The sequence below is a fragment of the Engraulis encrasicolus genome, chromosome 21, assembly GCF_034702125.1.
Source record: "Engraulis encrasicolus isolate BLACKSEA-1 chromosome 21, IST_EnEncr_1.0, whole genome shotgun sequence".
Taxonomy (NCBI): Eukaryota; Metazoa; Chordata; class Actinopteri; order Clupeiformes; family Engraulidae; genus Engraulis; species Engraulis encrasicolus.
In genome coordinates, this window is record NC_085877.1 from 25,537,011 (window position 1) to 25,551,038 (window position 14,028).

Here is a 14,028-nt window from a genome sequence, read left to right on the forward strand (position 1 = left end):
AGTATGCAATTTCTTTAGTAGTTCATTTTTTGTAGAATGAATGCATTCACAAATGTTTTCATTTTCATGAATATTTACCACTACCGTCAATTCATTATGACTTGGAAATTTGCACATTTCATACATGAATAGCCTATGTACAGTCAATCCGGAAAGTATTCACAGCGCTTCACTTTTTCCACATTTTATTATCTAACAGCCTTATTCCAAATGCTACAAATGAATCTCTCTTGTCAAAATCCTACACAAATTATTTCATTATGACCTTGTGAAAAAAAAGTTGTCTTGACCAGTTTTGAAAATTTATAAAAAAATAAAAAACAAATATATCAAGTATTCACAGCCTTTGCAGAACCACCTTTGGCAGCAACTACATTCATTTTTTCATTTCGAAATGAAAAGGGATTAAAAGGGAGATCATCGGTGTGTGTTTCAACCTTTCATTACATTGAAATTGTACATTTTGAGTCTGCACCTGGCTCAAATAGATGGATGTGAGTTTTGAATGAAATCCTACGGAGAGTATCATGATCTGCTTAATCCCCATTACCCCCCACCCCCCACTACCATGCTTCACTAGCCAGATGATGCGCTTTTTTGTAAAACTCACTTGTTTACCACCACACATGCTTAACACCATCTAAAGCAAATTTGTTTATCTTAGTCTCATCAGACCACTCAACATGGTTCCAGTGATCCATATCCTTGGTCTGTTCATCTCTCTTGAGACCAAGATAAACAAATTTGCTTTAGATGACGTCAAGCATGTGTGGTGGTAAACAAGTGAGTTTTACAAAAAAAGTGCATCATCTGGCTGGTCAACTATGGTTGTGGGACTGTCATGGTTTGGGAACGTATGGATGCCGTCAACATTGGAAATCTGAATTACACCTAAAGAAGCATGCATGTCAACATGCACTGTGACTACAGAAGCAGATCATGATACTCTCCATAGGATTTCATTCAAAACTCACACCCATCTATTTTAGCCAGGTGCAGACTCAAAATGTACAATTTCAATGTAATGAATGGTCGAAACACACACCGATGACCTCCATTTTAATCCCTTTTCATTTCGAAATGAAAAAAATGAAATAGTTGCTGCCAAAGGTGGTTCTACTAAGTATTAAGCAACGGCTGTGAATACTTTTGAATATTTTAAATATGATATCTTTGTTTTTTATTTTTCATACATTTTCAAAACTGTCAAGACAACTTTTTTTTCACATGGTCATAATGAAATAATTTTTGTAGGATTTTGTCACCATAGATTAATTTGTAGCATTTGGAGTAAGGCTGTAAGATAATAAAATGTGGAAAAAGTGAAGCGCTGTGAATACTTTGCGGATTGACTGAAACTCTTCTCCGTGTCCCCCATTTCAATAGACACATTTGGTTGCAAAACTTACTATGGCAGCCATTTTCGATTTTCCAGGCATGGACCTCTTTAACTGTGAAATATAGGCCTACTGTACTCTAGTCAGACAAGTAAAGTATATTAGTGCATGAAAAGATCAAATGCCTATTCGGGCCACAATCCTACATACTCCCTCAGGATTAATAAATGATTCTCTACCCTGCTTGTGAAGAACTGGTATTGCTATCTAGAGCAAGTCCAATGGGCCTCCTTCAAAGAGCACAAAGCCTGCCAAAAGAGGCTCATCTGTGAATGTGGTGTTGAACGTGTACAGATGTTTACGATCTTCAGGAGAAACACGGTAGAAAGACACAGTGCCTGCACTACGGTCCACAGCTGCTCCTAGTCTTCTAGAGCCCAAAAGCATGATGGGAAGTTTAGTTTCTACATGGTCGTGCCAAACACTACATGTGCCATGGGTACCACTGTTGCATTGTAAAGACCAAGATTTTTTGGTGAAACCAAATCTATCCCATCCCCCTCGGCTGATGGTTTCATACACAACTGCTATACCAATGGTTGACCCGGCCTCCCTGCTCATCACCTGCCCAAAACTGATGAATCTGTCCGGGTGACTTGGGTAACCCTGGTCTGTCTTCCCGAGCACCACTCTCTGGTTGTTGTCTGAAAGCAATAGATTTCTGAATGCTGTGTTTGGGTCCAGAGTCAGTGCAACTATACACGAATGCACACAAAGAGCAAAAAAGAAAAACAGTATATTAATGATTGAAGATACTAAATTAGAACATCACCATCAATCATACTGTATTTTCTGTTGATGCGTAATAATCCTAACATACAAACCCCAACTCCGATGAAGTTGGGACGTTTGGTAAACAGTGAATAAAATCAAAATGCTATCATTTTCAAAACATTCAATCTATTCATTAGATGGAGAATAGTGAAAAGACAACATATTAAGTGTTAAAACCGAGAAAAAATATTGTTTTGGGGGACATATGTACTCATTTCTAATTTGATAAATCCAACACGTCTCAAAAGAGTTGGGACGGGGATCAGTGAAATTTAGTAAACATCCAAATAAGATAAAACAACAAAGAAGAACATTTCAAAATGAATTGTACTGACGGACAATATAGGTGTCCAGGTATAAGATCATCACAGAGAGGCTGAGTCACTCAGAATTAAAGATGCAAAGGGAATAATTACCATAGTTATTACATACATTTTTGAATTTCCTTTGATTTACCACGATTGAGTGTATATAAGACATATTTTTGTTAATAAAATCATTGTATAGGTTCATGACATCATGAAATTTATATTGGCTGTAGTCTCACTCTAATTCCTGGAGTGCTAGAGCTATTGAAAATTGACCATATTAAGAATGCTTAATGCATGAAAATGATACAGGGGTTTAACATTCTCCTAAGCACCTGAGCTCACTTGAAATAGACCCAGAAGACATGGGAAACTGTCCTTTGCTTACAGAAGTCAGCAGAAGTTGTAGAACTCCATTCTTTTTGACAATAATAGAGCATTGCACATCCTGTGCTACAGTGAAAATGGACCATCCAACTTGTGTTAGTGCTAGCTTCAAAAGTCAGCCTCCATGATGGCATGCGGATGCAGTAGTGCATTGGTTAAGATGTTCTCACTCATCTGTAGAGTTAAATACAGTGCTGAATGGTATAAATGGGTTTTAAACAGCATGAAAAGCCACTCATGCATTATATTTTGAAAGGAGATCTTCGATTACTGCCACATAGTAAGGTCAAATTGCATTCTCTACTATGTTTTAACAGTTTGGCTCCATCATAAGGACCAGCAGGTGATAAAATGGTGGGTTTTTGGTCAAGACCTGTCACACTGTAAGCACTACAGAAAGGAAAACATTGCAAAACATGACAAGGAATACACCCACCATTTAAGCTGGTGAAATCATGTCCAAGATAGGAATTAACACTGTTTTTTATATAAAATCATCTCATCGGTTAATGTATTTAACTGTTAAGTGTTGTCTTTTGTTTTGTTTTTAGTCTTCCTCGACATTTGCTGCCATTTATTGTCCCCGTCCCAACTCTTTTGAGACGTGTTGGATTTATCAAATTAGAAATGAGTACATATGTCCCCCAAAACAATATTTTTTCTCGGTTTTAACACTTAATATGTTGTCTTTTCACTATTCTCCATCTAATGAATAGATTGAATGTTTTGAAAATGATAGCATTTTGATTTTATTCACTGTTTACCAAATGTCCCAACTTCATCGGAGTTGGGGTTTGTATTTTTTCCCTAATGTTGCTGCACACTTTGTCAAAGTCGAATGGTAATAAACAAGACTTGTCAAGTCGTTTTGCATTAATGGCATCATTTTGCTTTTACTAAGGCCTGATATACATATGCTTGCTGTAGAACTCAGAGCACTATGCATGCCAATGGACTCATCTTCCAGAGGGCAACTGGCTTACGAAGCTCTAATTATCTTTTTCCACAAATTGTTTGATTCTGTGTTTGAAGTTCAGAAGATGGTCCCTCACGGTTGAGTCAATATTGCAGCACCATGCACATTCGTCTGTGTATGATCATGTGTGCTACCTGAATGGACATACTACAATACGCATGGCAACATGTGCATGCACACGTGTATCCCGCAGCAATGCCTAAAGACTGTTATGATCTACTAGTCATACTCACCCATGAGGTCTGTATGAAGCTGTGTGCCAGTCTCTGTGAATCAAAATCATACATTGTTAATCAGTTGGTTAACATCTCCAAGACACACAAGTAGAGTAGAGAATAGAGTATAATTTATTAAAAGGAAGGGGATCACAAGTTTCTATGTGTGGCCACTATGTAGTCCCGTATACGAAAGTGCCATGTCTTTAATTTAGTAACCATGCCGAAAAATTACCAACCACATTTTAACTACTTGCTACTGGAGACATTGAGAATGGACTAGCTCCGAAACGTCTGTTTCTCCAGTTAACCTTAGACTTCTGTTGTATATTTTCGCCTTCAATACACTTTTTCACACAAGTCTTGTGTGCGCCTCCTTTTTTCCATTATCTTGAGTGACATCCACATTTCAACACAGACGTCCAATGATAATACTAATCCTGTGCCTGTGCGAATAGGCCTACATACTGTATGTTTGTGATCGTTACTGTATGTGTGTGTGTTTATCTTTTTCTGACGTGAGTAATGCTGCCCTAACCTCACTCCCATCAGCTAGTATGTTTCACCATTGTCTTCAGATAACATCCATTTTTGAATCACATTCCTTTTTAAGACTCCTTGCATGTAATTGGATAAACAATCTGTCATCATCTTTAAAGTCACGCCACTTCAGCCACTCACATTGAACTCAACCCTTGAGTCTTGACGCAGCTAAGAGTGAAGGAGCCATAATGCTGCCCATCTAGGGAAAATCCCACCCACCGATACTGATTGGCTCATTTGTTCAGAAACAACTCTGACTTTCACAGTTCTCAGATGGTTGTGTGTGGAAACCAAACAGCCCTCACTTGGAGTTTTGGCGAGACACAACCAGATGGAATACATTAGGTAGGAGGCTATGTTTGCCGGGCCCTGCGGCCTCTGTGGCTATCATTATGCAGAGGCTGTTTTCGAATCCTTCCCCATCGCTCTTTTCCCACTCTTTTCCTGTCTCTATCTAAATAATAAAGATGGAAAAGCCCTAAATACAGTATATTTTAAATAAATGACAGACTTTGTTTATCCTGTGAGAACGCGCATAGTAACGCAGAGGTGTGGTGGTAATTTGCAATTACCAGAGGTCCACACGGGTGGTACATATCCCATACAAATAATGCTATTAATGTTGTTTATTACACAGTAGCAGGTTTGTGACATGAAAATATAATCCTCACACAAACCCGCATAGCAAAACATGAATCTTGGTAGGGTATTCTAAAGTCAGCAGCTAACCTAGATTGAGCAGATCGAGCAGATTGCTGTAGTTGGTCATCAGATTATCTCTCTCCTTTAGTAGGTTGCTCTGATTGGTCAGCAGCTGGTCTCTCTCAGTCAGTAGCCAGACAGCCAGTCCTATGGAGAGTCCCAGCAGCAGAACACACAGTATCCCCAGACACACAGCAGTCCATTTGCAGCACCTGTCTGCTGCTCCTGCAGGAGGACCAGAGAGAGAACGTCTGACCTCACGGTTCACAGCAACCCAAACAAGTCAGAATGTAATCCTAAACCAGTTATTAAATAAATTAGTCTCTCATGTGAAATAGAGCGCCAAATATTTTTTAATAAACAATTACCTTGTGTAGTTGGTAGGAGGAATGTCTACCACTTAAGATGCACAGATGCAACATATCACCAAATCGCTTTAGCGCTTTGCACTCAGTTCACAATTTTATAACAAACTCTTTGATAAATGTAGGCTACCAAAACAATCCATTTGTACCGTACTACACTTGTTTTGCATAATTATGAACACAATTTGCTGCTTAACATAGGCCTACGTCATGTCGTCCCCCCCTCTATCTGTGCCCATGGGATAAATTTGAGATCACAGGTAAAATAGGCTACTAATTAGATAGGCCTACTTATTCACATCAGTTTTCACACCAGCTTCAAATACAACAGAAACAGTGGCCAATTTCTATGCTTTAGGGACAGAGGATTTTTTTATAGATAAGTTGATCAGGTGCATGAGTGGGGGTCAAAGTGCCTTCTTGTGTAATTTTAAGAAATTGGCATCAGGCCCATCATTTAAGCCCTCGGCAAGCTTGCTGCGAGCTGTAAATTACGCGCGTCATCGCGAGCAACCGAATGCATGCTTGCATAGACCAAGATGCAAAATACTGGCGATGTCATCCAGGGGGCAGAGAGCGTGCAGCATTGCGATGCGGAAATTGTGAACACAGAAGGCAAGGGGAAAAAAACAAAAAACAAAGGGTGTGTTCCAATATGTGACCTTACCAGGAAGGTAAGCCACGTACCAGGAAGTAATATGTCATGATGACATCACTTACAACAGCATTATATTTCAATATCTTGCAAAAGCTCATTTGCGATTTGGATGGTGAATGAAAAACGAATCGTGCCCGCGCACGCGTCTCCTGCAGCAAGCATGCCGAGGGCCTTATAAACATCCTTAGCTTTATAGTTCTTCAAACTGGTTATGATCTTAATGATCTGTGATTTTTTTGGATGTAGAATGTATTTTCATCCACAGTGTGTTCACTCAACTGCTCAGAACCCTCAGAGGATGTGAACAGTTTGATCAGGGCTTCTATGGATGTAATAAAGAATGAATTAATTTCTTGACACAAGGCAGCCCGATCACTTTCTAACTCATTATCAATGGTTAATTGCAGGCCTTTTCTTGTTAACGACATTTCCTTGTCAGTTTATAAATTTTTTTCATCCATCTCCCCTGGCGTTGTCAATGATCTGAATTAAAAAAAAACTGAGTCTGAGCCTTTGAGTCTGTTGTCCACAAAGGCCTATTTTGATATTGCTGCATGAGGTCAAAAATACACGTCTAATTTTGATAAAAAGGCACATCAAGGAAGGGGTTTATAGCCAATTCTAAACAATTTGGGACACACAACTAAATAATATAATTTCTAAGACATTGAGTAAATACAGTAGGCTATATACTGTGGTGACGTGATAAGACATCAGTTATTAAAGCCAAGGGAAATTATTATCAGGCTATGAAATGTGGATGGCTCGCTACCCCATTTTGTCAGCTTTTGATAATTGTCTATCTATATAACCATCTAAATCTATGATGGATAAATCTAAACCTGCTTTCTGGTTCTGGTACCCATTTTCTATCTAAAGAAGGCCTGTAAGCTGTGGTATTTATTTCATTTGTGCTGGAGTATCCATACCTGATGACAGGGGTGGTGGACTGGTCTCAGGGTCTCTCTCTCTGGGCCGAGTGCCAGTGGGTGGCAGGGGTGGTGGTGGACCGGAGCCATGCTTTTTCTTTTTGGCCCGAAGGATCTCCGGCTGGTCATCATCCTCGTCATTCGCATAGATATGGTCATCCATTTGAACAGGTTTAGCTCAGAACATTTAGACAGCTATTTACTGCTTGCACAATGTAACCTAATTCTATCTGTCTGTGAGACAACCCAGTAATGTTTGGAGAGTAAATAGGGTTAGGTATTAAAATGGTCTCTGGTCACAAACAGAATGCGACTTCTTTCAGGAAGCACACTTATTTCATGCAAAAACACCCTAGGCAATGATATAAACAAGGAACTCACAAGCATAACAACACACACACACACACACACACACACACACACACACACACACACACACACACACACACACACACACACACACACACACACACACACACACACACACACACACACACACACACACACACACACACACACACACACACACACACACACACACACTTTTACATATTATTTCGTTTTAGAGGTCATCTCCTTTTTTCCCGACTTGATTCACTGTATTTTCAGTGTGTCAATATGATGTGCCAAGAAAAGACAATGAACTTAAAATTAAGCCGTTGTGTCAAAGAATCATGATGTCAGATCTGATGTATTGACAATAACAGGTCATTAGTGAGGACTAATAGAGCTCCTCTACCAAGTGAGATTTTCATGGATATAACTGTATGTAATGTAGGCCTATCTATCCTATATACCAGTGATATCTGCAAAAAAGTGGCCCTGTACGACTGAATGTATTTTCTTGCTCAATGGTCACAGCTCCACAGTAGCCTCTTACTGCAGACTCTTTGAAGATTCACTCTTTGCCGAAAACACTCAACTACATCATAACGACATTGCTATGACAATGAAGAGATACTTAAAGGTGCAATGTGTAGGATAGCCAGAGTAGGTATTGAAACTGTGCTGCCTATACCAAATTTGATCTTTTTGTGTATATCTACTAAATGAAAAAAAAACAAGTATGATCAAAGTACAATAAGTAACACTTTCTATGAAGACCCTTCAAAAGGGGCAGCCCTGGCTCAGTGGTTAGAGCACTGGGTTGGCAACCCAAGGGTTCCTGGTTCAATGCCCGACCGGACCATGGCTGAAGTGCCCTTGAGCAAGGCACCTAACCCCACACTGCTCCCCAGGTGCCGCTCAGCAGGCAGCCCACTGCTACGGACTAGTGTGTGTACTTCAATGTGATTCACTAATCCAAATGGGATAAAGTGCAGAGAAAGAATTTCCCCTAGGGGACCAAAATTGGCTCCTATTGGCTTCGCTAAAAAAAATATCTATTATGAGTGCATTTATAACAAATTATAATGCGCATTATAATTACTTACAACCATTATGACCACACTCATAATGCGTTACTGTATATTAACAGTTATGAATAACCATGAATCTTGCTTGTAATGCTTCATATCTCCAAGGGTGTTATAAGTGCTCATGACTGGTTATAAACTACAGACTGCCTGATGGGGCTTATAGTACATTATGAGTACACCCCTCTTTGCACAGACCTGGATGATAAACTGTCATAAGGACTCAGAAGCTATAAGCGCTATGAACTTTTTTCCGTAATGGGCTATTTCATGTAGGCTACTACGTTTGGAATCTCATGACAGTTCAAGGTAATATGACTAAAATGAATTTGCACTTTAAGTCAGCACTTTATGTTTAACTAAAGTACACGGCCCCTATCAGAGTATAAAAGTGAGACGGAAAAAAAATAAAATGACATGACAAAGGACAAGTGTCTTTCCCCCCTTATGCCTGGCTCGGAATACAGTGGGAAGCTTAATTTCCATGATGTGCAGATAGGAGCTTGTACTCAGTACCTGCTGCTGAAGCGTATCTAAATCATAACAGCGTTGCCATGACAGAGGGCAGACTTTCTAGTAGCATTCGGGCACGCCTCTCTCCAGCCATAACAACAAAGAGGCGCCAGTGGCACGATATGGCAGCACATAGTTTTATTGGCTTGATGCATGCCTGTCACAACCAGCCAAGCAAACTAGGCAACTACGTAGGCAAAGGTGCATCCAGGCAAGGCAGGCAGCCGCTTGGGCCCTCCAAGCCCAACAACCCACAATAGTGGTGATTTTGGTTAAAATGCTCATTTCTTTTGCATTTTCGCTTGGGGCCCCACCTGACCCTAGAATCGCCTCTGTACGTAGGACCTCCAGCTGAAAAGGGGGGACCTGTGTGAAGCTGGCCCCCCCTTTGACCCAAAATTCTGAAATAACAGTGGAGACTGAAGACACAGTCTTCCCACCTTAGCCTCGCATTACAACACCAGAATAGCCAGGAAAGCCAAGAACATCATTTCTGACCCCACACACCCAGCACACCATCTATTCACACTCCTTCCATCAGGGAAAATATACAGCAGTATCCCATGCAACACCACACGTTTTAGGGACAGCACCTACTTACCCACAAGCCATCCGCTACTTGAACTTGAACATGCACTAGCCCTTCACAGCCACTCCACTGCCTGGCCTTCTACCTCTGCCTACCTTGCACTATGTACTGTATTATGTCTTATTGCACTTTTCAATGTTTATTTGTATGCATAATTCCCTTTTTATTTATGCCCCCTCTTGTTTCCTTGTCTTTGTCTTAGCTATGTGTATTTGTGTTGTTAAATTTGCGAGCAAACCAAAGACATTCCTAGCAACTGTATGTTATACTGTTGATTTGGCGATAATAAACTTGAACTGAACTTGAACTTGAAGATTGTTTGTGCTATTCTTGTGCCAGATTGTGCTGTAAAGAAATTCGTTTGTGCTATTAATAAAATAATAGCTTAATAATAGCATAATAACAGTGGCGGAGCTAGGGGTTTGGTTTAAGGGGAGGACCTGTAGTGCGCCCCTCCTCTGTAATCGCCCCCCCCAAGCCCATTCTTGGTGAAAATCAACTACATGCTTTCGTAGTTGGGCAACGCGCACTGTCGTTGAGAGTGGGTGAGAGAGAGGGTGAGAGAGAGCGAGTGAGAGAGAGAGACCACCCGAGCAGCGTGCATTCCGGGAGGGGAGCGCTGTCGTTGTGTCAGCTTCATGCCATGTCTCCCTTCCTCCAACATTATCCCTAACCCTAACCTTAACCCTAACCCTAAACTTAACCGTAAATCACTTGTTTGAAATGTTTGATTACCATCGTTTCCAGTTAGCCTTCAGTCGCGCTTGATTGACGTCCGTCCGCATTATTCTTCCCCCCCAGAACCAAACTACCCCAATTGGTTCCCCCTTTCGTCGCCCAACCACGAGAAACGGGGCTATTCGTAAAGGCACCACGAGGCTTAAAGTTGATTTTTTTCAGTTTTTCTCGTAAAGACTTCACGAATGGCCCGAGTTACTGTTGGCCCCCCAATCAAATTACCACTGCAATTTTACCGCGTGCGCAACAGGCAACGTGGTCAATCTTAAACTTTGTGGCTGCTTCACATCTCGCTTTCTACACAGCTTTGATTAGTCTAATCTTGAATTTAGAGAAAGGGATTTCATGCATGACCAGCAATGTTCGGCATGTTTTTGGCCACGATGGCATTTTGACAGCAAGATGAACTTAACGTGTTATAGGCCTGCCAGATGAACTTTGAGAGCACACTCAACGGACCGGGAACATTTAGGCTACAGTTGTTTTAGGCTACTTTCTCCCCATGCAATCATGAAACGAGCATTTGTAAACAATAGTTTAACATAAAAAAACCATATAGGCCTAGTCTAGATATTTGCGGAACAAGTGCATAGAAGGCATGAGCAAGATCCAATCTGAACCCCCAACCCCCGTCTCCCCACTAGCACACACGCACCACAACCTCTCCATCTCATTCATTGCTGGGAAAATATCGTCTCTTATCTCTTGACGCCAATGTGGCGGGACCGAATATGAACTGTGTGAGACTGAACATGTTTATTGTCATTGGGACTAACGGGACGAGGGGAGCCTTTCAGTGACCGAAACGAGCAGCCACGTCGACTACGCTCTCAAACCAAAGCAAACAACAAAAAGTTAAGTAGCCTTTATTCAACCTCGAGTAAGCAAACCACTCGTGGGTAGCAGACTACTTATCCTTTGCCCTCTCTCCGACGGTAGCATGTCAATATTCTGAAATTTTCCCATTGATCCTGCTACAGCCCACTAACTCGAAATAATTAAATTAAACCCTTTGCTCCGACAGCTCAATGTTCCGACCAATGGCTGTTTGGGGTTGGTCATTATCCCAGGTCGTATGTCTTGCTTTTCCAGGTGCCAAGTAGACTTCAGCTGCATGCGATGCGACGAGCACATAGGCTAGATGCCGTCTGAGTCGGTGTAGCTGTGCCCTTACCAAAACCACCCCTAAACATAACCTGTCATTAATGCGAATGTGACAGATTGGGTTGTGCCCCCCCCATCTGACTGATTCCGATTGGTTCCTAGCCTCTTTCTGCGGTTGGCTGAACCGTGTGTGTAGGGACTCTTATGTTGATAAATTTAGCTTTGGGACGTGACGTGGGCCTCTTTCCGCTCAGCTGGGGACGCCGGCTGGCGTGTGAGCTGCTGCTAGCCGTGATCATTATCCGGTAGATTCGGTACCTTCAGCCACTTTTGCGTGGAACTGCACTCTGCTGTGAACTGGCTTTCACTTCGCGCTGCCTATACTGCACTGGTGTGTCCCTCTCTTTGGTTGGCGTGTCGCCCCATCATCTGTGCCCTGTGGCAGGCCTGATTTGCGGTGCTTACGCCGGCTTTGGAGTGGCCAAAGGGGTTGGCCCCTGTGTACCTGACTGCAGTCAGTGGATGGTAAGCTGGCCTATGCTACGTTGACGTTGTTGCTCCGATGGTAACGATGACCCTATTCACTAAATCTACCCTCACTTTCCTCAGTGTGTGGTCCAAATTGCGATTCTTCCGAACCACGGCTCTATGATCGGGTTAGCGGTGCCTCTCTGACGCTGTAAGTATTCATTTCTTCCTCTTGATTGTCGCTGTCACCAATTACCTCTAGGCTAGTGAGTAATGGGTACCCGTCTGTTACAGGTGGGATTGCTAGCTACACTCCTCGGAGGTTGCTGTTTTGTTGCCGTCACACTCTGCGCCGGTTCCGAACTGGCTCCACCTGCTCGTCCTGCTTTGGGCCCACTGTTTATTTTAGTTTTCCTGTGACCTGATTTTCGTTTGGTTTAATTATTTTCATTTCTGTTGGTTTGTTATTTTCTGGCCCATTTCTTGGGACACCAGCCTCCTCGCTGCGCATTGCGCAGGTCTGGTTAATACCTGTGGGTGTTGTGAGTGCGTGTGTGTTCTGTGTGTCTGTGTGCGTGTGTGGTTATCATCTAGGCACGGCACCGGAGTCAAGTGTACACCCCCTTCAGTCAACCTACGGCGGTGTAGTTCTCTTGCTACACGAAAGTTAAGTTGCATCTAGTCCTCCCTGTGTATGCAAATGGTATAATACATTAGCACGTGTCATTCTGGCTATTGAGTGTCTCTCTCTTCTCTCCTCCCTGGATAGGTACGGAGTTGCCATAGCGCGCCGGTCTTCAGGTGGCGGATTCCCTCCCTTTTCCATTGCTGTGTGCACTTGGATGACTATTACTACTTTGCTGTGCTTAGTAGCAGTAGTAGAAGTGTGTTTTCTTTTTATTGTGTGTGCCTATTTTTATGGTGTGTGTTTATTTTTGTGTGGCCTTTTCCCTAGTCTTTAACTATCCCTTTTCAACTGTGCTGCTATTGGTTAGCCTAAGCCTAGCCCCCCCCCCTTTAAGAGTGACACCATTGCCCTGTCTCCCTCGTACTGGGGCGTTTCGTATGACTGAGTGCCTACCTCCTCTCTCGCACAGGTGCCGTGCGTGTGTATGCGTGGTGTGTGTGTGTGGCCATTGGCCATATTGCTCCACATAACGGCCCGTCTGTGGGTGTCTAATAGGGATCAGTGCAATATTGTCTTTAATACAATTCATTCATATTGTATTTTGTAATGTATTAGTATTTGTTCCTTTGCATCACCACTGCATATTTGCACATTTCAATTCACCTGACTCCACTGGCCTGGATGTGTATTTTATTGATCTGTATGTGTATGGACTGAGAACCCTGTGTCGAATGTGAAACCTCAGTGTACTTGTTTGCATCCATGACATTCATGATTTGGCCTGATCAGCCAACATTGATATTGAATTGTGCTGTACATGTCATACTTGTGAAAAGAGAATAAACACTTGAACTTGACTCCTGCCTAAGAGTGCTCCGAACCTGTGTCCTGGTTTACTAATTTGGGGGGTAATTTCACTCCTAGGTTGTCTTCCCCCACCCTAGGTGGCGTAGTCGTGCAAGAGCTGAGTTGAATTTAATTAACTGTTTACGTGCCACTGTTACACAATGTTGCCAAGTTTTACAATTGTGCCTTTCCCAAAACCATTCTTAACCCTAACCTATCATTAGGCTATTGCAATGTTTCTGAGTTTTAAATTTGTGCCTTGACCAAAGCTCTCCCTAAACCTAACCTGTCACAGACAGCTGCATGACCACTGCACAGGCTGTCAGAGATGACGGTGATCTAAAGCAGCTTTTGGTCGGAACATTGGACTGTCGGGACAAAGGGTTTCATTTTATTGGTAAAAAATGATCAGAGACGCGTGCTGTAATGCTGTAGGATCAATGGGAAATGTTCGGAACATTGACGCATCGGAT